Raw genomic sequence first — 25781 nt, 5'->3', positions numbered from 1 at the left:
GCAGTTTTATCTGGTTCAAATTTTGTTGAGTTGAGGTTACCTGTTAGGGAGTAAAGCTTTGGTTACGTAATCACAAAAGTGAAGTTTCTTGAAAATAAAAAAAATCAAATTCTGAGTCCTTGCAATTTAAGGTCTTCTTTATTATTGGCAGTAATCAGCAGATGAGTTCTGCTCCAAGGTTTCTAAGTTACAGTGGTTATGTGATCTGGATCAGGGCATGCTCAGGCATGTCCCTACCCCATTTAGTGTGCGGGTTGGATTTTGTTTGGGATGTCATTGGGGGCATGGTTCATTCAGGGTCACTCTCAATCTTTAAAAGCTTCTAATTACATGATCTGTTCATAGTGTAATAATCATTAAAAAACATTTCTAGAAAAACATTAAAAATTAAGGTTAAAAACTAAACATTGATTAGAATAGTCCTTTTAAGGTGAAGCAATGACAGTCTGAGTGATTGTTTTTTTCCTCATACAGTATGGTGTAATCAGTGTTTTGTTTTTAACCTTAATTTTGAACTCTTTTCCAGAAACTTTGTTTTTTAATAATTGTACTATAAACCAATTATATAATTAGAAACTTGTAAATATCGAGGGTGACTCTGGCTGAATTCATGCCCCCTGATGACAGCACAAACAAAATCCAACCCACACACTAAATGGGGTAGGGACATGCCCAGGTATGCTCCAATCTAAATCACATAAATGCCCCTCTGCTTAGCCACTGTAACTTAGATATCTTGGAGCAGCGCTCATCTGCTGATTACTGCCGATAAGAAAGATGACCTTAAACTACATGGACTCAGAATTTAATTCTTCACTTACAAAAAACATTGCTTTAATGACGCAAATCACCAAGTGATTACTTAACCAAAGATTTACTCCTTAACAGGTAATATCAATTCAAGAAAACTTTTAACCAGATACAACCCGATACAATGGACAAGGAATTGTCATACCTAATACAAACGGTCAAACTGAGATTACAGACAATTTGGTTTACAGCATCGATAATTCTGGACAATCCTCTACTTACTTTTTCCCCCCATACAATAAACTAATTAACTTCTTTTTTATAGGTTACATTTTCCCATTACAGCCCAACCACCAACAGTTTATCCGCTCTACTGATGAGGCACAATGAAAAAAGAAGTTTAAAAGAAAAACAAATATAAACCAGAAAGCTGAGCACGCTCATCTAGTTTTGTTTTTGTCTTTTTAATAAGCACATATCCATGCTTAGTTAATACCTGTTTTGCATTTATTTTATTTTTTCATGATTAGGCTCACTAAGTACCCCCTTTTTAAGAGCTGATGGGAAAACTACCTTGTTCGGAATCCCATAATAGGTAAGATAAAGTTATATTTCTACCAGCACCATGTGTATGACCTACTAAGTTCATTTGTAGTTTACTATGCTAACTTTGAATTTACACTGCTAAGCCTACAGCATGGTAGTGATAAGGAATGCAACTTTTCATACGCCACCTGAAGGGAAAAATAAACTTGAAACGTCAGTCTCAAGACCATGGCATTAGGGCTTTTATTTCTGAACTTCTGGCACTGTTGTGGTTTCTGTCTATAAATCCACTACCTTACTGGGGCTGTGATGAGGTCAGGGTCTATTTCTACAACAGTTCTGTGTCACACACACATTACCCCGGATTGTAATCGGAGCTCCAGACATACCTGAGTGCAAGACATAACTTGGGGAGTAGATGAATTTCTCCCTGTCCCTGTGTTAGATTTGAATAAGTAATTGCTGGTAATTTTTTTGGACCCTATAGTGGTACTACAGGAAAACAGAAAGGCAGACATGGTTCCCTTTTATAAAGGGAGTCTCATAAGGGGACTAAGGAATAGTCCAATTTCTACACCAAGGAAGATAATTAAAACTATCTGAGGGGCATTCCAGTGCATTTTCTCAAAGTTTTTGCACTTCAGTATCAATATATGTTTATGTAGCATGTAATTTTTTAGTCAGTGTGGGGCAGTTGTTTGGGTCACCTCTTGGGGGTAACAGCTATGGAGGATCTCAATGGATCTGATAAATCAGGATTCAGGAAAATGCCTTTGGCACCATATGTCTCTTAATGTTAGCAGAAAACACAAGACGTGAAAGAGGTACAGCCCCAAATGGTGCACTGGATAAGAACAGGCAGAAAGAAAACAAAGACGGCGCAGTGGTGCAGTGGCAGAGTTGTCGCCTCACAGCAAGAGGTTCTCCAGTTTGATTCTCGGCTGGGGTGCCTTCTCTGTGGAGTCTGCATGTCCTCCGGGTGCTCCGGTTTCCTCCCACGTTACAAAGATATGCATCTGGAGAGTTTCTCCCCGGGCCTCCACTGAAAATTGGCTCGTTCCAAGTCGGACTTTCCCGGTAAACAAACGTGGAGTATTCTGCCCTGCACCAGAGGTCATATAAGAAGGAACTGAGCTGAGGTAGCGAGGATAACTACTGAGATGTGAGGGATAAGGAAGGGTTTTGAGCTCAATGGAAGCTTAAAGTAGTGGGAGTATAAAGAGTAAAAGAAAGACATTTGAGAAATTATATGGATACGTCTCAGTTTAAGAGAAAGGAAAAGAGGAAAGGAGCACAGGTGGCAAGTGATGGACTGAATTATTTAATATCTATGTAGGAAATTACTTCATGAAGAGGTAGGGAACTGGAAAATATTGCCAGAGGGACTGGTACAATGTAGGTTAACAAAGGGGTTGTAGGGTAACGGGTCGGCAAATCACAAAAGTGGCACTTTTGTATGAAAGGAATTAGTTCATCAAAATCTTCATCTCAGGCATGCTTTGTCCCTCCCATGGCCTGCTTAGCTTACAAAAAATGTACAATAAACTAGACAAGTGGAATTATGAGCAGCAGCCCCATCTACAACTCACCAAACCACTCTTTTCTGGCATTAAATTTTAAAGGTGTTTGACTCAAACACAAAAAATAAAGAATTCTTCCAGCTGGATATGCACAGGCTATAGCAAAAGACCAGGTCTGCCATCATTATCCATATAGTACCTTGACTGTACTGCCATGCAGCATATCCTGTGGGGAGGGATTATACATGCACAGAGCCATGTATGTGGTCTAATTTCCCTGATGGAGATCAAGTGAACAACCACGCAGAGTACCTTTTGTGGGTGGGTAGGGATGGCCTGCTGATGTCAGCTTTTAGCTGAAGTAAGAGGTAGTGCAACACCTGCAACCATTGTACATTCCATTCTCAGGTTGTCAGTGGACAGTTTCTGGGGGGAGTGTACAGCTTAAAAAGCCGAACCTCCCATGGTCATGAAGGCTGCCTTAATGATGGCTCCTCCTAACTGGCCTTCACCCTCCACCAGTGATGATCTACAGAAGTGTGGGCAAACTGGAGCAAAAAAAAAACATACAATGCCATGTTACAATAAGTAAAGTAGTTGGATCATTATTTAAGTGTTTACTTCCATAGCACTGTTACAAAACTTAATGAGAAGTGAATGAAAAAAACAATATACTGTAAATAGTGAATTACTATTAATCAGCAAATTAAGATAAAAGATTATAAACTGTACCATTAAATTATAGAAATTATAGGACAAGCTAATGCCCATAAAACAAAATGCAAAACTAATAAGACCTAGAAGTTCAGAAACAAATAAAATATTTATTTGTCCTCATCAAGATGAAATGGTTCAAAGAGTTAAAATGGATAAAAATGAAAGGACAGAATACATTCACCTCTAATAAGATAAACCATACTCAAGGAAACAAACTGTACACAACAAAAAGCAATACCAAGAAACAAATGGATAATTTCAAATTGTTGGGAATTCCAAATGGTCAAATACATGGACATAACCATCACATCTCAATACAGTCACACTAAGAGATTCAGCCAATTGGCAGAGAATTTTATGGATCCACATTTCAGTATGCCCTTGTGTGTGACACACAGCTCCAGTAATACAAGTACCACTGACATCCGTTTAGAAAACATCGTGGCTTTCTAAATTTTGACTTTCCTACTGCACTGCCAAAGAACAGAAAAGTGAGGACTAGAGTTCACAGAATGGGTAAGCATTCATTAAATACCCAGCCAATACAGTTCCTGAAAGCATACACAGTTGTGAAGCCGAATCAGACGTAACATTCAGGTAGCACATACCTGATCATCTGGAACTCAGAAAACAGACAGTCCTTCCAAAGAACAAATGCATTAGCAAATGAAGGCACTGGCGACAGGACAATGCTACTAATATTCAAACTATCCAAACACTTGGCAAGCTGAAGAGAAGTTAAAAACAATGACTCTAGATTTTTATCTACAGGCAGCCACAAAAAATCCTGCTATCATCAGATGTGCTCAGAAAGTACAGTTGTGTACACTTACCATAAAAGTAGATGTTCGAGTGTATTCATTGTTACAGTCATCACATTTGAGTTATCTGCCTGCAGGTAGCCCTCAGCCGGCGTGAATACCAAAGTCTTCGGATTCCTGCGTCGGATGCTGTCTCTTCTTCCATGACGTCAGGTCATCAGGGGTATAAAACATACAGCCGACGCCATTACATCAGTTTTTATTGCCCCAGATGTCAGAATGAGAAGCAATTATATGTTATAGTACACCTCCATCAAAAAGGAAATACACCAAAAAACTTCAATATACCAAACAAGAAGGCAAGGTAGAGCCAAGAGAAGTCAGGGGACTGGAGGGAGGGTAACCAGGACTGCAACAGTGAATACACTTGAACATCTACATTTATGGTAAGTGTACATAACTGTACTATGTTCTTCATGTTTCACTGTTGCAGTCATCACATTTGGGTTGATTCCCAAAGCTAAGGAAGGGAGGAGGAAGTTAGAGAGCATAAGGGCCAGCTATTAAGCCCTGCAAGACTGCAATGGCAAAACCAGCTCTGGATTTAGAAAAAATAGGCATGTGGTAATGCTTGGTGAAGGTATGTACAGAGTTCCAGGTAGCAGATTCTAGGATGTCCCTGGTAGGGACTCCACTGAGAAAGGCTTCAGAGGTAGATGCAGCCCTGGTGGAATGTGATCTTATCCCCTGTGGGGTAGGTTTTTCATGGTGCTTGTAGCAGAAATGAATGCAATGGGCTATCCATTTGGAAATGGTTTGCTTTGAAATGGCCTTCCCCTCTGCCCCTGCAGCAAAGCCAACTAGCAGCTGTTCAGATTTTCTGAGAGGCTTAGTCCTGTTCAAATAAAATCTAATTGTCTGTGCACGTCCAAAGAGTGCAGTATTTGTTCCTGTTTTGTTGATTAGGGAAAAAAGAAGGCAAATGAATGGACTGATTTAGGGCCACACTTGACACCACCTTGGGCATAAAGGAAGGACTGGTCCTGAGGGAAACCCTGTCCGCATGGAAGATAAGGAAGGGTTCCACTGCCATAAGGGCCTGTAATTCAGACACTCTTCTTGCTGAAGTGATGGCTAGAAGGAAGGCTGTTTTCCAAGAAAGGAATTTTAACTCTGCTGTTGCAGCTGGCTCAAAGGGGGGGGGGGGGGTGAGCTTTTCCAATACAAAGTTAAGGTCCCAGGTGGAGTGGGGGCTCTCCAGGGGGTCTTACATTTTTGGCTCCTCTAAGGAACTGTTTTAGCAGGGGGTGAGAGAAGAGGGGTGGCAAAGTATTACAATGTGCTGAAATGACAGAGGCATGAATTTTAATTGACAAGAAGGATAGGCCCTTGTGGAGCATTTCTGTTAAGTACTGAAGAATATGAGGTAAGCAGGGCACCGTTGTGCCCATCCCCTGAGTATGGCTCCGGAGCAGTATCTTTTCCACTTTTCAGCATAGGATTTTCTAGTACTAGGCCTCCTTGCCTCCAGAATGACATCTAGCACCTGCTTACTGAGGGATGCTGTTGGAGAGCTTAAGGAATTAGCCAGGCTGCAAGGTTCAGGCTTAGAAGTTGAGGGTGCAGAATCTGGCCCGCCTGCTGGGACAGCAGGGAAGGGGTCTGAGGCAGGTGCCATGGTTCTAGCAGTGTCATACTGCGCAAGAGGGGGTACCAGTGCTGGCATGGCCAGTCTGGTGCAATCAGTATTGTCCTTGGCTTGTCCTGTTTGATCTTTAGCAGAACCTTCGAGATGAGAGGCAGAGGGGGAAAGGCATAAACCGAGAGGCTTTCCCAGGTAAAGGACAGGGCATCCACTTTCCAAGCTTGGCTGTGGGGAGTCCTTGTGCAGAATTTGTCCAATTGGTAGTTCTGAGGGGAGGCAAACAGGTCTACCTCTGGAGTCTCCCATTTGTTCCTCAAGAGGTTGAATATTTTGGTTCCAGTTTCCACTCGTATGGGTCCATGAGATTTCTGCTTAAGTCATCTGCCAGTGAATTTAGCTTGCCTGGCAGGAACTTAGCTTGTAGGTGCACTTGGTAGCTCAAGGCCATGTTCCACAGAGCCATGGCTAGTTTGCAGAGAGGGTACAAGTGGGTTCCCCCCTGCTTGTTTATGTACCACATAACTGTGGTGTTGTCCTGGAAGAATGCGGCCTTTGAAGCCTGTCAGGGAATTCTGTACAGCTAACATTTTTTTTGGTTGATATGCAGGTGCATCTGTTCCATTTGCCCTGAATGCACTGCCCTGCCAAGTGAGCCTCCCATGCATAGTCTGATGCGTCTGCTGTTAGGGTTTGGGGGCAGGGGTAGAGTGAAAGGGAGCCCCTTGATGTGGTAGCAGGTCTCTGCCCACCAAAGGAACTGTGTCTTTACACAAGGAATGATAGGAACCATTGATTCCAGGTCCTGAGAATGCTGACACCATAGGCTTTTTAGATACCATTGTAGTTTCCTCCTACGCAGTCTTGCATATGGAATTAGTAGAATGCAAGTGAGCCATGAACCCCAGGGCTTGCAGAATTTTCCTTGCAGATAGCGGAGGTTTTGTGGCCAATAGTTTGAAGTAGGTTGCCAAATAAACTTGTTTCTCCGGAGTGTGGAAAGACATCTGGGAAGCTGTGTTCAAGCTTGCTCCCAGGAATATAATCTGTTGGTAGGGTACTAGGTGAGATTTCTTTTTGTTTATGGTGTATCCCAGTGAGGTTAGAAGTTTCTTTACGAATGCCAGACGTTGTAATAGCAAGTCTTGGCTTTCTGCCTGAATCAGACAATTGTCCAAGTATGGGTATATTTGAATATTTCTCTGCCTACAAAATGCAATGGCGGGAGCTAGACATTTTGTGAATACCCTGGGCACAGTAGATAAGCCAAAGGGAAGTGCAGAGAACTGATAGTGCATGCAGCCTGCCCTGAAGCGTAGGTATTTCCTGCAAGATTCTTTTATTGGAATATGCAGGTAAGCTTCCTTTAAGTCTAAGGTTGCTAACCCGACATCTTTGCCTAGCATAGGAAGAAGCTGTTGAAGTGTTAGCATTTTGAATTTTGGGATTACCAGAAAGGTGTTTAAAATAGAGAGGTCCAGGATAGGACGCCAGGAGCTGTTTTTTCTGGGTACCAGTCAAAGTCGTTAATTAAAACCTTGTCCCCTTTGTTCTGCTGGGACAGGTTGAATAGCCCTGATACTTAGAAGAGGGAGAACCTGCTGTTGGGCGCAGCCTGAGACTGCAACCTAGGTGGTCTGCTGTTCCTGGGTTTGGACTGAGAAGGCCTGGAAGAGACTGGAAAGGACCAATTCTTTGAAGGCCAATGTCTACTAAATCTGGGAGGCTGTACTTGTAGGAAATCTTTAACAGTTTGCATAAATTTAGCTTTTTCCTCCATCCTTTTGAGGACTTCTGCTTTGTTGCCAAAGAGGCAGTCTTGGTTTAAGGGAGCATCCAGTAATTTAGCTTTAACATGATCTGGCAAGTTTTGCTCCTTAAGCCAAGCATGCCTTCTAAGTACAGACCCAGTGACAGCAACCCTGCAAGATGCTTCTAAAGCGTCAAAACCACATTGCAAAATATGTTTACCAATTTGTTCTGTAGAATGCATTAAATCCTGTAATTCTTTGTGTTCAGCACAGCCAGGAATCAACATCATTTTCTGTTTAAGTAGTCCCATAATATGCTGCTGGTACTTTAACATATGAAACTGGCAATTTAAAGCCCTAATGGCCAAAGTAGCAAAAGTGTATAACTTCTTACCCCATCTATCTAAGGCTCTAGAATCTCTATCAGAAGGGGTAGGATTTTTGGCAGCAGTAGCCTTAATGCCTTTTGGTACTTGGGAAATGGTCTCTGGATCCGCAGTAGGATTCTTGAAGAGGAACTTGTGAGAGTCAGGTACTCTGTAACACCTGTCAGGTTTTCTGAGAGCTGGAGGTAAAGTGTCTGGGGAAAGGCTAGATTCCAAAAAGCATCATCTACAATGTCTAGAACAGGAGGGATAGCTAAAGGCCTGTGTTGAGGAAGGAGTAAGAATACCCTAAGCCTCTTTTTGGAGTCAGAGTAGTCATGGCTTTCCCAGCGAAAAGGCTCCCTAAGAGTGTGCAATGTTTCACCAAAAGAAAACACTTCTGGAGGGGAAGCAGAGGGAATGGAATCCTCTGCATTAGAATCCTCATAGGTAGATAAAGGGCAAATCCTGGTAATCAGAAGGAACAGAGATATCAGATTCCTGATCAGAAGAATCAGAAGGAAAATCAGTTCTAGGTCTCTCAGAGGGGGGAGGCTGGCTTCGCCTAATTAAGGTAATCAGGTCTTCAGCCATTCTAAGCATTTGTTTTTTTAGGCATATGGGCTTGAGCATGTGGTTTGGACATCGGTTTTCTAGGCATGGTGTGAGTTTTAGGCCTGGATGAAGATGGCGTCAGTTTAAAATGCAAGTCTGTAGGCCTGAATACACCCACAGAAGCCAGTGCCTGCACAGCGGCTCCGGACACATCCAAGGTAGAGACATCCGCAGGTTCCATAGTCGAAGAAGCATCTCGCAGCATACCAGACTCCGAATGTGTCTCAGTAGAGGCCTGCGAATCTGAAGTAGCGGGTATCAGGGGCTGCGAAAGTGCCTCACTGAGTACTGGCGGACTGGCGACTAGCTTAATGAAAGCATCGTCGGCAGTTTTGGACCTATGTGGTCTGTCTCTGTCTTTATCCTTACGTTTTTTCGGAAGATCAGTAGTTGGATGGCTTAACGAAGCCATTTTGGAGTACTGAGAACAAAAATAATTTTCCGCAAAGATAGCCCGATGATGAATAGTTCGGGGGTTGAACAAAGCACAAAACTGACAGTGAGGTATGTCGTGGTCTGGGCCTAAACAGGGGATGCAGTATGAATGAAAATCTTTATGAGGTATTTGCTTTCCACAGGTAACACAATTGTTAACTTTTACTGACATTGGTTGGAGCAAGAAAAAGGATCCCCAATGGGGTACTTATCTTTTTTGAAGACTTCGGGTCTGAAACTCGAAAACGAAAATTTCAGGAGTCAGCCAACCGGCACCTGCAAACTGCTTCTGCTTCAGGCACCGCACGGCAAGAAAGGCTGATATAATGGCATCGGCTGCATGTTTTATACCCCTGATGACCTGACGTCATGGAAGAAGAGACCGCATCCGATGCAGGAATCTGATGACTCTGGTATTCAGGCCGGCTGAGGGCTACCTGCAGGCAGATAAACCAGATGTGATGATTGCAACAGTGAAACACGAAGAACATCAGAAGTTTGGCAGAAGATATCACTTTGAAGCCTCGAGCATTCTATCAGTCCGTCTATCTACTTATTTATGATGTTAGTGAACTGACCTTTATGGATCCTTTTCAGTCATAACCTGAGCCATGGAAGCAGAATTAAACACAATATCTATGGATAGTTTAAAGTAGTCATTCAATATTTTTAGGAGACTGGTTGAAGCTGTGACCCCCAAAAAAATCTTTGCAAACTCTGTCTCAGACAGTAAGTAGAGGTCAGGGCTAAATACCACATGGAGCTATGAGGCAGTTTTCATATCACCTCTGATAATTCAGCACCTTGTACAGTAACTCGAGCCACCTTGCAGATCAGCATCCCTGCCTAAAAACACAGTAGAATATACACAGCACCTGGCCAATGGATGCAGTAGAAATAACATACATTGTTCTTGTATCATTTAATCTGTGAATGAAACCGCTTTACTAGGTCTATGACATGGATGCCCCTTCATTCCCTCTTTCAATTTAATTTTTTTTTTCTTTGAAGCTCTCATGTTAGTATAATTCTAACAGTGATTTTTTTCTGGAGTGAACAGATATGACATTGACTTAACACACAGTGTTTTAAAGTTTAAATTGTCCACAGATCTTTAATAATGGTGTAATTTTTATGATCTGACCATGTATTTTATAACCATAATTTATGTTCCTTTTGCCAAGTCTCAAGATGCTACATTTACTGATGTTAATGGTGTGGGTTTTACTGCTGCACCAGGTGTGTATTTTTTGAAGACCATCTTAGAGAACACTGGCATCTTTTACTGAACTGTTACCCAATTTTACAATCACCTACGGGGTTATTCAGAGGCCAGTTTCCTCTTCTGTATCTGAGAAATGCCTGCAAGTAGAGCCACGTGAAACACTACTGATAATCTCAAGTAGGAGATACAGGTAATCCCTTACCCTGACCCGTCTCCCATTTGTTTAACCTTTGCTTTTATTCACTGAATTATGTGTGGATTGACTTAAAAACAGCACCATACACTGTTACATGATGTGCTGTTGTTACATCTTCAGAGAATGCCACAGATTTAAGAATGCAAGATCTACCCTTAAGAGACCTACTCTATACCTAACAGAAGTACACACACTGGGTCATTTTGGATAAATTCCATTATGATTATCTACACAATTCCAAATAAAATACTTGCCAGGCTTATAGATATAAATTATTAACAACAATCCGATTACTTAGCTCTCTTCTTATTTTAATTCTTATAATACACAGGAATTATTGATAAACACTTCAAACTAGGCATCAACCCCTATATCACTAGGTGGGTTGCAAATTGGCTCACAGATAGAACTCACAGTGTGAAAGTAGCAGACTCCAAGTCAGACTGCCACCAGTCATGAGTGGAGTCCCACAGGGATCGGTCCTGGATCCTCTCCTGTTTGGCATCTAATTTTCAGAAGTCCAGGCCAACATGGAGGGACTCTGGCTGACCAAGTTTGCAGACGACTGCAAGCTGGGAGCCATTATTAACTCCCCAAGTAATGTAGACATCCTACAGAAAGGCCTCACTGAAACCAATGACTGGTGTCGAAACCATGGCCTTAAGCTTAATGCCAAAAAATGTGTCGTCACCCCTTTGGGAAAAACTCATTTCCCACTCATTGCCACATCAATAACAGCCCAGTGAACACTGAAGGCGTTCTAAGAGATCTGAGGACACAGGTTGACAGCAACCTCTCCTTCGACCACCACATTGCCAATGTGGTCAGAGAGTCCTTCTATGTGGCACATCTCATTACCAAGGGTATATCATCTAGGAAGAAAGAGGTCATCATCTCTCTCCACTCTTCCCTCATTAAGCCAATCATTAAGTATAATGCCCCATTTGGCATGTACCTCACTAGACACATGCAACAGCTGGAAAGGCCACAAAAGTACCTCACGAAGAGGATCCTAGGCCTTAAACACATGTCCTACATGGACATACTCAAAAAACTCCAGCTATTCTCTGTCTCATATCGTCTACTAAGAGGCAATCTCTGCTTGACTTACAAAGCCATGTCTGACCCAGCTCTGTTAGAAATGCTACATCTAAAGAAATCCCAATTCCTCTGCATCACACGCTCCAGAGACCTCAGCCTCATTACCACAATCAACAGAACATGCTGGAGGGACAGGTTCATAACCCAGAGACTGCCCATGCTCTGGAATAGACTTCCCCATACATGTCAAGCACAGCACCTCACTGGCCCTCATCAAGAGAAATCTTGATGAGTGGATGGGAAATAGAACGTTCACCCTGGGGATCACTCCAGTGGCTCTACTTGATAGAGGCACTGGGAACTAATGTTGGGCGGCACGATGCCAAGTCACTTCTATGGGCTAGGCTTGTAAAGGCTCCAGGGCCATTAGCCTAGTACATACCTATGAACCTATAAAATCGCAATGAAGTTATGCATATCAACAAACAGTCCTGCCCTTATACCAACCCAAAGTTAAGTACCCTCCTTATGCATCCACACAAACAGTTATCATAAAATACTCACTGCTTGTCTCCTATTTGCAGGTTTCAAAGTGAATAACTGTTTGGAAAAAAATATGGTTATGCCTCATCTGCTGTGTGTGACTTTGAGATGCTGTAAATACAACATAGCATACTTAACATGGTGATCAATTGTTAAATTATACATACCTCAGTGCTACACTGTATATTGTTATTATTACCTCATACTAACTGACTGTGCAAATGTGTGTAGTGTGGAGCTTTTCTCCCAGGCATCCAGTGAAAAGGGGCTTTGGTCAATCAGACTTTTTCAGTACTCAAAGGCAAATAAATAAAAATAAATAAAGGATATGTTCTGATGGGACACCCTCTCTCTCTCTTTGTAAACTGGTGTCACAGACCCACATTCCACTACAGCCCTGTGCCATAGGTCAAATGCATGTCCACAAGCTAATGTGTTGTTTAACATGATTGACAGGAATTGAGTTACTTTTTCCTTCATTCTGTACAGGAAATCCCCAATTATGTTGTCTCTTCTCATGGAAACTAATTTTAATTTTATGTGTTACAGAAGTTATCACATCTACTTTTACCTAACAGACACAACCCTTTTCAGTACAGCACTCAGTCATGTCTTTTCAAATTTGCTCAAACTTTTCTATTCAAGTATAGCTGCCGTGTCAATTTTCTCATATAATTAAAGACTACTTAACTATAGCTTTCAAACTTTGAGATAAAGCTTAAGATTGTAATTTGATGTGAAACTCTGAAAAACAGTTTCTATACCTGTTTTTATGACTTGTAACCAAAGAAAGCTAATCAGTACCCACTTTATGTTATATTACTGATTTACTTTGATTCCATCAGCTTTTTTAATGTTCCTGTACATCTGCATCTTATTAATATCTGTGTTGTACATGGGTATAGAAAAAAAATAACTTGCCTAAATTACAGGGAACTTAATCAGCAACTGTTTGATGGAACAGTTTTTCAGACACAGAGGGATCCTAGAATTACTAGAACCTGCAGAGGAAGGTCTCCTCCAAGGTCAAGTAGTACATGAAGAAAGCCTGCTACGTATGGTGTTCAGTATGACTGTGGCTGTTCAGTTAACAGTGTTGTTACTAAAGTGTGTTCACACTTATTCACAGGCAGACATCAGAGAGCAGTTGGACAGTTCAGATAAGGCACAGGATTACCTCCAATGTCAAACATGTCAGCTGGAAACTCAGTTGTAAAGAAAGCACAACCAAAACTTTCTTCTTTAGCTTTACAGAGGAGGGTGCCACAAAATCAAGTCTGTCTGAACGTGTCCTGGCTTACAGAAGGACTACACAGAAATCCGAAGAAAACAAGGAAAGGGCAGCAGCAAACAAAACCTAGATTAGACCCATGGCGCCAGAATATATAAAAAGGAAGGGGAAACTGACATAGCCCTCCAAATATCTACCCGCACTTCACCAAATATGTATATCATGTTACTCAGAAGCCTACCCACAGGGTACAGATTGTAGAGTATCCCAGATTACCCAAAGAAAAACAGGACATACGGGGATAGCTTGGTAGAACTCAATGTTGCAGTGATCCTATTATTTAAACAGAGCAGTGAGCCTACTATTAGAACATCTGTCTAGGGTTATGGTGTGGACAGTAAAACAGATGTACTTTTATCATAAAGATCACAGCTGCACTGTACTCATAACATGTGGGAGTTTATCAGGCAGTTAGAAGGTCCCTGAGCCTAGGCATGGGTTGAAGGTCATAGCAAGTTTTTTACCATAGGAGAGGCAAAACCAGTCCTACTTTTACGGTGACTTTATACCATCTTGCAATATTTACAGATGATATTAATAAATACTAGCGGTTACAGTAGTGTAAAACACTATCCACACACTGATGTGCATTGGCAAATACCACCCACAACATAATTTATGCATGCCCCATTGCAGAATATTCATTACCTAAATGACCCCACATAAGGCTGATCATGTGTAGATAATGAATATTCATTAAACAAACAAACCTCCTGTGACTGCAGCTAATTAAAGTCTAATAAAGATGGCAAAAATGTCAAGAAAATGTACAATACAATAAGATGCCATCTGTAGAAATAGTTAAAAACTGTCATTACTACATATACTCATAAAAAGAACTTAAAAGTAAGCTATTTTGACCATCCTACAGAGCTGAAGTTGTTAGTTACGTTTTCCACATTTTGGAGATAACAACTATAAAATTATGGGCAGGATTCACGAAGCCTCCATGTAAGAGTTACAAGGCTTACACGGAGGCTGCAGTTAAACGGTGTGACGTCAGCATGTCATGCATATGCATGATGGCATGCTGAATCACACCTAAGGCTTACACGGTCCATGGAAGACAGTAGGGGGCGTGTCCATAGGCCGAGCCCTGCAAACGGACACGCCCCCAGAAGAGTAAAAGTCCCGAAAGTAAACCCCTACGACAGAGTCCATGGAAATGTGAATAAACACAACACATGCCCCCACAGACTATGAACATAAAATTATATAAATGAACATGTTATATATTTTTTTAAATTGTAAAGATGTTTGCCCGTGAGTGCGCTCGTTTGCGCGGGCGTGCCCATAGCTTAGCCACAGTTAGCAGTCAGTGGAAAAGCATATAAGAACTACATATGCAAAGTAAGCCAAAAAGCAATAGCGTACTGGTAGAGACATCGGCTGAAGAGCAGGCAGTCATGGTTCGAGCTCCCCAACATCAATTTTTTATTTTTAGTGAAATAAGCACGAAATAAGTCCCTGACATATATGTACACATATAAAATTATATTTTATGTAAAATGTAATGAAATGGGCTATTCATTTTGAAGAAATGTCAGATAACAAAATAATAAAAAATGCCAGATGTGCCTATAGCTGAGCTACAGTTTAACAAGTTGAGTGCATCTGCCTGTAGGTGAGCAGTGGTTTAACAGGTGAAAAATGAGTGCCCGTAGGTGAGCAGTGGTTTAACAGGTGCAAAATGAGTGCCCGTAGGTGAGCAGTGGTTTAACAGGAGTAAAATGAGTGCCCGTAGGTGAGCAGTGGTTTAACATGCTGAAACGGTGTGCCCATGGCTGAGTTGAGTGTAATATGCGTGCTGACAGCCAAATGACGAGAAAACCAGCCTAACCCGTTTGCACGGAGCTGCACACCGCGCCAACAAGCTAACCAACGGGCAACGTTGAGCAAGCTGTAACAAAATTGCCTTTACACAGACACACCTCCTAGCCTGTGTAGACAGTCATAAAATATAAAAAGCAGTGGCCAGGTTCGAACCCAGGATACCATGCACCATAATCAAGGTACTGAACCACTAAGCCATGACAGCTGCACTTAGAAATGTAGTAATAGCAAATATATAGGAATGAATAGAAAGAGGAACATGACAAAGCAGGTTTTGTGAAGCTGATACAATTCCAAAATGGCCAATCACAGATAAGTGCGGGAAAAACGGCATATATAAGCCCCATAGGCAGGAATACACAGCATAACCGATTGTAGAACCAACTTGCAGCCAGAATGTCAGGTGTAGGTGACGGTAGTTGCTTTTGAGCACAGAGGTGGGGCGTTGAGGAGTCCAAATATATGGTTTGGTTCCTTGTCCACAATCATGAGGCCCAACTCATGCAGGGCCAGGTCCTGTGGGGAGCATATAGGGCTGAGGCGTGGGTCCGGTTGGCTCATGATCATACAGTGCCACAGGGATACCAAGGACTGGTGAGCAGGTCCGTCACCACCATGCGGACCTGAAGAGACGGAAGCAGGACCAACTGAACCGCTGGATCCAGGAGGCCCGGCAAATGCCCAACGCCCCACTACTGAGTAAGTTACATCTAATTATTTATGTAAGAAATTAACCTAGCTGATACTATGGAGATGTGTATTCCAATATTACTGTATTTATATTACAGCTGCAGGTGTCCGTTCTGCGAACCGTAGAGCCTATGGCGATAGGCTGGTGCGGTTGCGCCACCAGGCAGGTCAGTAATCCTCTCCCTGTAACTGTAAATAAATATAAAAGTATGACAGTTAGCAAAAGAGTGCAGTGTAGTCACTAAGTAATAAAATGTGCAAGTAACAGTGTAAGAGGGTTTGCAAGTATTGCTTGATTACAAAAGTGTGATGCAGTCTGTAATCCAAACAGAAAAATGAAAAAGTCTGAAATAAAGATGTCCCACATGTAATATAATAGTACATAACCTGCAGCAGGCTGAAAAGTACAGCTGCAGAAGCTGAGTAAAACACATGTGTGAAATATATCCCTGTTGAAATACAGAAACATGACAGAAGTGAGATTGTTGGAAAGGATTGTAATAACTACAGGTAAAACATGTCAATAAAGCCTAGAATTAAGTACCATCTTGAATTGTAAAAATAAAACAAGTGAGAGAGTGTAAGAAAGAGTTATGAATCCACCAATAAAGTAGTAATAACTCCTGAATAAAGTATACTGCAGTCAGTACAGAATGAAATGAATGTGACAAGCAGAACCAAACTGCGAAATGTGTTGAAAATGTTACTGCAGCTGGAATGTGTATCCCAAAATCTGGATATGTTGCTCTCAGTCTGCAATATGCAAATAGTATGGTTGTCTGAAATACCAAACATCCACAGTTGTCTATAGCTATATAAAGCAAATGTAGCAGGATGATGTAGCCGAACAGAGCCAGATATGAATGTGTATGAATAAAAATGAAAATGTATATTGATGTAGCAGTAACATTCCTATCACCAACTTGAAGTAGTTATCACATAGGAAACTGTAGGTAGAACTGTAGTGTGTATATATCTGCAGCTATTAGAAATGTACAGCATATGCATTGGTATTTGAAGGTGTTAATTAAATTTTCTTCACCCTACCCTATAACCACATATAATCCATTCCACGTGAAATTGGTATGTGCAATCACAATTAACACCCCTGGACATTTGTCCTGTTGGGTCATACATATTTGCATGTACGTTGATGCATCTGCCCTGTTCATACATCCAAACCTGATGGCCTGTTGCCATCAATCAACCCTGCATGTTGTTGGACTGTGTATTGCTGTTCAAATTATGCATGTGTCATGCTTGCTGTTCAATGGTTTGAATATCTGGGTGTTTGGTTAATGGGAATACTAATGCATGCTGTTACAACTAATTGTGAATGGTATTGTATGTTACTAACCCAAACTGTCATGACATAATGCAAAACATAGGACGACAGGGAAGGCGGGTTCCAGCGGACCTACCTCTCCCACCTCAGCTGGCAAGTGCACCTGGCAGTAGTGCCCAGTCCGGACCCTCCTCCGGTGGCCCTGTGCCACCTGCGGGTGGAAGCGCTGCAGGGGATGGGGCTCGTCCCCCCTCTGCAAGTGTGGCCGGAGGAGAACAACCACTCACCCTCCGTAGCGTCCAGACTGTGGTGCGTAGGGAGATCCAGGAAGCTGTTCTTGGGCCCCTACGCCAGCTTGAGGCACAGGTGGCACAACTAACGGGCGTGCCTGGTGCCTGGCCTACACAGCCCCCAGCACAGCCCCGTCCTGGGCAGTGAAGGCACAGTGGCAACTGCCCATGGGTGGGGATATCAGTTCCACTGTTGCCATCTATGGGCTCATGGGCTCTAGATATCCAAACATCCATCCCCGTCAATTGTGTAACCCACCCACATGTGTCATACACCGCCCCTGTATGCGTCTTGTTTGTCTTGTCTGTTGACCTACCCAACCTACCTCCCCAGCTATACCGACTTCCTTTACCTGACATACCACTCTCACCTGAAAAAAAAAAAAAAAAAGGGCACTCTGTACCCACAAAAAAATTACGCCCCATACATAGCTGTCCATTTCTCACACATGTCTGCTGGACATGGAAACTGTCAATTACAATTGGCTGTACAACAAGTATTATTGTTGTCCTCACACCTCTCTCAGGGGTGGAAGGTTTCAAATGTCACACCAAATTACAAACGTATGCACAGCTGTTGCTGATGAAGAAATGGGCAGCTATGGGCCTTACCTACATCCCTCCTGCAAAACCCGAGCTTGTTTCCCTACTGTCTTACCCTGTTTGTGACCCCTTTTTCACCACTTTCCTGTCTCCCCATTTTCATTTCTTTCAAAGAAAATAGCGCGGGTGTGCGCAAGAGTAAGCACTTTTAAGCGGTTGTAAGCGGGTGTGCGCGGAGCTGAACGCCAGTGTGCATGCGGGAGCTCCGTGCAAACCAGCGCTAACCCGGTTACAACTGCTTAAAAGTGCCTTAGTCACTCTGAATGACAAGTCCTGTAGTCTGCTCAAAAGCAAAATAAAATTCCACTGTCAGTCCCGAACCCAGGACCTTGGAAACAGTAGTCTGCATGACTTACCACTAAGCCATGACTGTTATATAAGAACATTGTGCTACAATAAATATATCATGTAATAGTAGGAATGAATGTAAAGGGAATATAGGATGTGTAGTACACAAAGCATGTCATGTATATTTACTGTCAAATCTACTGGATTTCTATAATAGTAGTGTGTGAACAGAAACAGCCATGCTAGTTGGTAGCTAGTAGGTAATAATGTCACTGTAGCACCTTGCAAGCCACACACATACTCACAGCAGGATAATCACTGCCCATACCCCATAACCTCTTACAGGAACACATCCGGACCAAGTAACAAAAAATATGGAGCAAAGGGCCAAAAACAGGGACACATTCCAAATAATGCTACAACAAACTTAGACAGTTCAGAGAGTAACAGGTTCTGCATTTTGTTGGATGTTTGGAAGGGTATGAAGTCTGAAACTTAAATGTTTGTCACTATAATCTGACTTGAGCCCAGAGTGATTTGCCAGAAAGAGCTGTTCATGAGATATTGACCAAAATATGAGGCAAAAATGTGGACAACCTGCAAATATCTGTACACTTGAGAGGTCTGACACTGCCATATTTGAATAGTTAAGAGCCTAGACATAGCAACAGTGACTGAGTTACGGGGATGCCCCACAGACTCCCTGTGAAATGTACAAACAGTAGGCAGAAAGGTGTTACAACACATGCAATGGTAACTATGAAGTACTGAAAGTATGCACCACTTGCACAGCAGAAATAGTGTAGTAATACATATGCTCATGCTATCCCACAGTCACAACTGCAGAATACCAGACAATTTAATGGGTGTACCCCACTGATATGTACCATTCCATGAGGCAGATAAAAGATGCACCTGAGAGTCTCTGGGGCCTGCTCAGCAGCATACTCAAATACCCTAATAGATGTCAAGGCCCACACCATGGCCAGACCACACTGCATGCAGTAACACCCTAGCAGATATAGCAAGCATTCCAAGGTGTGAATGTACATGGAAAATAGGAAAGCCACAGCAACACACTACAGTCAAGACACCTAGCAGGCATAAAAGTAGTGAATGTAAAGGGCAAATATTGAAGCCATAGCAACAAAGTGCAAGAGCCACTGCTATACACCAGTGACATCACATGTCCCACAGGAAAGCACACACCCCCACATTAACAGTAGTAGTAGTCTTAGGTGTCAGTGTACATACACACTTAGTACAGGAAACTGGAGAAATGAATGGAGAAATGTTAATCTACAACACAGCCGGAAATATGAGAGAGATACTAACCTTTACACTCACACAACAGTGTCCACAGCATACCAGCATGGTCCCTGCCCTTAAAATCTGAAAGGGCTACGCCTATCTCACACACCTTTTTATAGCACCGTCCTGAAATCACAGTGAGAACTGCAATCAGTACACAACTGGCTGCATGCAATTAGCAAATGCTGGCTAACAATTGGTGCAGAGGCCATCACATGGACATATGCAGATACCTACAAAAGCATGCTGTACTCCCAGTCCACACATGCAATACTTTCATTGCACCCTGTGGAGGTAGGGAGAGAGAGAGAGAGAGAGAGAGAGAAAATAAATAAACATACACAAACAAAACCAGTCAGCAACAACCACTTGAAAGCTGACAACTGGCAAGTGGAGCAGCAGGACACGAAACCAGATGGCAACACAAGCAGCTGTGACAAACACAGGTAATGTAAAGTAATGCTATAAAAGTCTACATACTGTGAACCCTCCATATGTGTCACTGGTCTGTATCCATATGTATATGAAGATGTGCAAAGGGCAGGGGACATACAGCAACCATCAGTGAAGGCTGTACATACATATGTGAGGGCATCTATGTGCACATATCAATGTAAGTTGAAAGTAGGTTGTAGTGCAATGTACAAAGTAGGCGTCACAGTTGTGTATGTTTAGCAGTATGCTAGTGTGTGTATACAGCTTTGTAAACAAACATGTTGATATACCTATCTATCATATGAATATGTATGTATGTCAATATATGTATGTATATATATATATATATATATATATATATATATATATATATATATAAAATATGCATATATGTATACATACATAGAGAGGGATGTAGGAATACATAGACAAATGTAGATAGATAGAATATGTACAAACACATATATGTAATACACACATACAGATATAGATATATGTAGATACATATACATAGACAGACAGATCTGTATATCTACAGGTATGACTGTATATGACGATCTCACACTCCCCCTGTCCCACCCCCTCTGTCACTCTCACCCCCTCTCTGTCACACCCCCCTCTCCATATCTATAGCAATACAGACATATATATATATATATATATATATATATATATATATATATATATATATATAGAGAGAGAGAGATATGTATATATATTCTGAGTGAGGAACATGTGTACAGATGTATTGCAACAGGTGCCTGGTGACAAAGGCATGGAGTGAACACCAGTGTCAAAACTGGAGGACCATACCCCATTTCAAATCACCTACACCAGTAACCACCAGATATGTGATTGGCTGCCCACCACTGCATGTGTCAGGGGTGAACAGGGTCATAAATGTGTACAATAGTCTCCCCAATGAAATTCACAGTGGCACACTATTCCTGGAATACCTGCACATGGTATGTGTCAGCAGACATGGTGTGTCAGCTATGGACATGTAGGTCAGTGTACCCCTCCACACCACACAATGGCTGCCATGGTATGTACCTCACATGACAGCTACAGATATGGAGAAGGACACAGTGACATGTACAACACTGTGACAATGCACTCAAACACATTACCAATGCACAGTGACTGACAACACCACAGAGTACACACATACTACCCACATAGAGGTTACCACTCCTGGATTTACATACTTAAGTCACACCCATGACAGATGTCCAACAACCATAGCAACACCTCACACCATCCACAACCTAAATGACTGCTGTGTGTCATCCGTGACACTGCAATAGAGAGCACATGGTGGAGGTACAGGTTCCTACCCACAGATAAGACATACCCTGCAATAAACCACACAGCGTTAAGAAGCAAGACTCCCCATGAGTACATGTCACACATACCCCTGCTGAATGTTAGTCAGATAGGTAATATGCCATATGCGCCACCCTGTGTAACTGTTTGACAGGAGCAGGAACCATCACATCACATGTGTCACAATGCTCAGGGTAGCAGAACAGTATGCTGCTGTAGTCCCAGGGGCAATAGCATATTGTATTGTATTGTATTGTAATGTATTGTATTGTGTTGTATTGTATTGGTATGTAGAGGTGCCTCCTTCGTGGAGTGGAACCACTGCTGCTGTGCGCCAGTGTACAGGTACATATCCTGTAGTCAGGCTAGTGTTACATAGCACTTCTATATGTGTGTTTAGCTCCTCTTGGAGTTCATGTAGCATGCAACCGGGGATACCATCAGGTCCCATTCATGTTGTGTATTCTGCTTTTCTGAGGGCGGCTCTCACCTGGACATCTGTGATGACAGGGAGGTTACAGTCAGCTGGGATAAGTATGTCTTATTTTGGGGGAGAGGGAGTGGGGAAACCTGCACTGAACCTGTCTGCCACAATGTTGCCAATATCTGTGGGTTCAGTGAATTATTTGTTGTTGTGTACTAACTATGAGCATATTGGAGGGTTTCTGACCAGGCTGCTAACATAACTGAAGAAGGCCTTGTGGTTATCTGTAGTGTCCCTGTTGATTTCCCTCTCAAAGTTGCCCATGGATGTTTGTATGAGAGAAAATAGCTCCTTACTAGTGCTGATCAGACATGCCTTCCCTTTATGGAATTATGCTCTGTCTTGCAGTAGCTTCCATCTTTTGTTATACAATCTGTCTATGGCTGGGGTCCACCAGACAGGATGCTGTCCCTTTGTGGAGAGTGTCTTGGTCTTATATGGGATTGCATGATCCATGCATTCTCAGAGATGTCCGTAGAAATAATTTGTAAAGGGGTCAGCATTGTGGGTTGTGTCTTCCACTGGCCCAGTGGGCTGAAAGGATACCATGTCAGTGTTACAAAGTGTAAAGTTTGTATTTGAAATGTTATTCACTGTAGTCGTTTGTGCTGGTGGTGGAGGTGGGATATGTATATCCAGGGCAATTAGTTTGTGGTCAGCTCACAGTAGTTGATGATGTACCCCATACAGTACCTCGATACAAACCCCCCGAATGAGGAGGTGCTTTGGACCTGAATCAGTGTTCTGACTGCTGGGGTTTGGTAGTATGTCGTATGGAGTGTGCCAGGTACTGTTGCACAGTTGTTGGCTGAGCACTGATACCTGGCCATTTACATATGTATCCACCAATAGACAGACAGATGCTATATATGTGAGATATGTTGTATCACAACAGTCGAATAGCATGTGTAGTATGTGTGCCAAATTCTGCTGACATATTTTGCTGATATCATGTTATTTCCTTTTTCAGGACCATGGCTCACCAGTGCAATCCAGCTTACTCTGCAGCTGAGGATGAGGAGATACACCAGAGCCTGGTGCGGGATTATGCAATACTCTTTTCCCGCACCAGCCAGAATCAGCAGGAGAGGGCTGCACTGTGGCAAGACCTGGTCCGTCGGGTAAATGACATAGGCATGCATAATAGGACATATGAGCAGGTACATCACTGCAGTGATTTAATCAGAAATGTCCATCAGCATGCGTCGGATATCCACAGGCAACAGGTTGCCACAGGTGGTGGGGTGGCTACACATCCCCCACTCACCAGACTGGAGGGACTACTCATAAGTGTTGTGGCTCCAGCCCGCCAACAACAATAACAGCAGCAGACCTGCATTATGATGGAGGCTGGAGCCACGCAGCAGCAGGACTACGAGCGTGCAGGTAATATGCCATATGTATAGTTGACTGTTGTGTACACTGGTAGTTAATGCATGTGTGAGGTGTGTCCTTGGTTTGTAGCTGTCATCATAGTATTTAATGTGCAAGTGTAATATTCTCAATATCAGCAGCTGACCTGTGAAAGGCGACTGTTGTACTACTGACCTGTATCATACTCAGTAACAATGGCACAGTTGTGCCCACTGACATTAATTTCCTCACTTCTGCAGGTCCCAACGGTGTAACAGCAATGCAGCCTATCCATGCTGGTGAGTGTATATTAACAATACCTTTAATAGTCTTGATAGTAATAGTAATATTAGGCTCACTGAGTAGTGCTCTGTGTATGCATGCAGGTGTGTCTGTGTGTTGATATCTCGCATACTGAGTAGTGTGCAAGTGTGCAACTGTGTGCATGTGTGCACCTGTGCATGTGTGCATGTGTGCACCTGAGCATGTGTGCACCTGTGCATGTGTGCATCACTGGTAACATTGTGTAGACATTGTAAACTGTGTTTCCTGTTTCCCTCCCACAGGTTCTGGTGCTGCTCTGGTGTCATGCAGCAGGGAACCTGAATCAGGTGCCATGGGTACTGATAATGATGACAATGGCACAGGAAGGTATGCCAGGGTCCGTCATTGGTCACCCAATTGACAGTACACAGCTGTCAACCCCTTCAATGCGCACAGTTATCCTGCCAATACACTCTTTGTCACCAATGTCCCTAGGTGATGGACAGGATACAGTGGGCATTGACCAGGGTAATATGGTATCTGTGACACATGCTTCCCCACACAGCAGCCATGGGCATGGCCCTGAGATGGTACCACACAGACATATGTCCAGGGGTTCTCGTGGGAGCATCCGTGGGCGTTCTGCCCCTGTCGGACGTGCCCACAGAGGTCTTACAACCTCAGCTATGTTTCGGGCTGTCATGCAGGCACAGTCACGTATGGAACGGTACACCAGACAGGGTCTGAGGGAGCTGACAGCATGTCACACAGCCATGACTGACAGTATGCGTGACATTGTGGCTGCCATCCGTAATTTAATCGATGTCATAGACAGACGTTGTGAGGACATATTAGACCGGTTCCACAACTACATGTCCATGAACCAGGGCGATGGTGGACGGTTGAGGCGTCGACGTGGGTGTATGCCAGCAACAGCAGCAGCTGGCAGTCGTCGCGGACGACAACAGGGCCGCGGCCGCCCCCATAGTGCCAGCAGCAGCCCCAGCAATGCTGGGTCAGTGCTGTCATCAGACCGCCCCAGGAGACCACGTGCACGTGGCTCTGGACAGGCCCAAAAGGGATCTGTGTCCAGTCAACGAACACCTGCTTCTGATGACAGTACCCAGTCTGGACTGGTACCGGATACGGTCCGTAGCACCCCTGCAAGGCACAGGTGCCGTGTCCGTGGCCACAGACACTGATCTGTATGACCTGGCAGGTACAGTCTGTGGCTGTCCACAAACACCAGTATATGGCAGCCATGAGGTGGAACTGTGTACATCCATACACACATGCGAATTGACAACACCTAGGGCTACCGCATACACGCACACACTGCATCAACATTGCCCCACCTTGTACTGCTGTCCCTCACCAACACACATACACATACATGTCAATTGGTGGTATCGGTGGCAGACTCAGGCATACCAAGTTCACACCCTGTGCATATGATGAAATTGTGCCACCTCCTGCAATCTGTAACATCAGTGCAGGTACAGGTTAACATGTTGCTGATGCACAGGGTGACTACATAGACGTGTAGTAATAGTATCATGTTGTTAACAGTACTGTGTGCTGATATAATTGTGGGTATATCCCAGCATGCCTGATGCAGTAAGGGTATGATTGTCTTGTACTGTTGTCTACACCCATGGTAAGTACCATAGTGTATCATCTGCACAAGTTGGCATACTGGTGGCAAGGATGTCAACAGAAGGCTACATACATATGTAGCACAGGGGATAAGGTAATGAAAGTATTGATACGCAATGATGGACATGTAAACTGCAAGTGGCATGTTGCCCACACTGGACTCTGCAATGCGGATGTTTGAGGATGTTGATATGTGTGCAGTACTACACGACTGGTAAAGGACACACAGGAGCACCCTAGCACTGCAAGCTCACATCTCATACCATGCTAGACAGCCCCAACACACAAAACTAACTGTCACAGGAGGGAGAGTCCCCATACATGTCAGGGATACTGTGGTGGCAGGCCAGGTAGCATACATCCTACTAAGTATGAAACCACTGAGTGAAGGCTCAGTGTCTGTTATTTGACATGTGTATTACTGCAGATATGAGCACCTGGGTTTCCATCCAGTTATTGTACATCCTGACAGTACATGGTCTGTACACTTGTGTGCGCTGAGACTGGACCCTAGCCATCTGACCTGTGTATTTCCATGTACATGTGTATAGTGCCTGCATATTTG

At 43.1% G+C, this 25781-nt stretch overlaps 1 protein-coding gene across 6 annotated transcripts in view; it reads right to left on the bottom strand.

Annotated features, from left to right (window-relative positions):
* Positions 1–25781, bottom strand: part of RILPL1 (Rab interacting lysosomal protein like 1) — an 877667-nt gene that overhangs the window by 121818 nt on the left and 730068 nt on the right. The gene's annotated exons all lie outside the window — the stretch shown is intronic.

The sequence above is a fragment of the Protopterus annectens genome, chromosome 4.part0 (genome assembly GCF_019279795.1).
Source record: "Protopterus annectens isolate FY-2018-M chromosome 4.part0, PAN1.0, whole genome shotgun sequence".
Classification (NCBI taxonomy): Eukaryota; Metazoa; Chordata; order Ceratodontiformes; family Protopteridae; genus Protopterus; species Protopterus annectens.
This window is presented reverse-complemented; position numbering and strand designations above follow the sequence as displayed.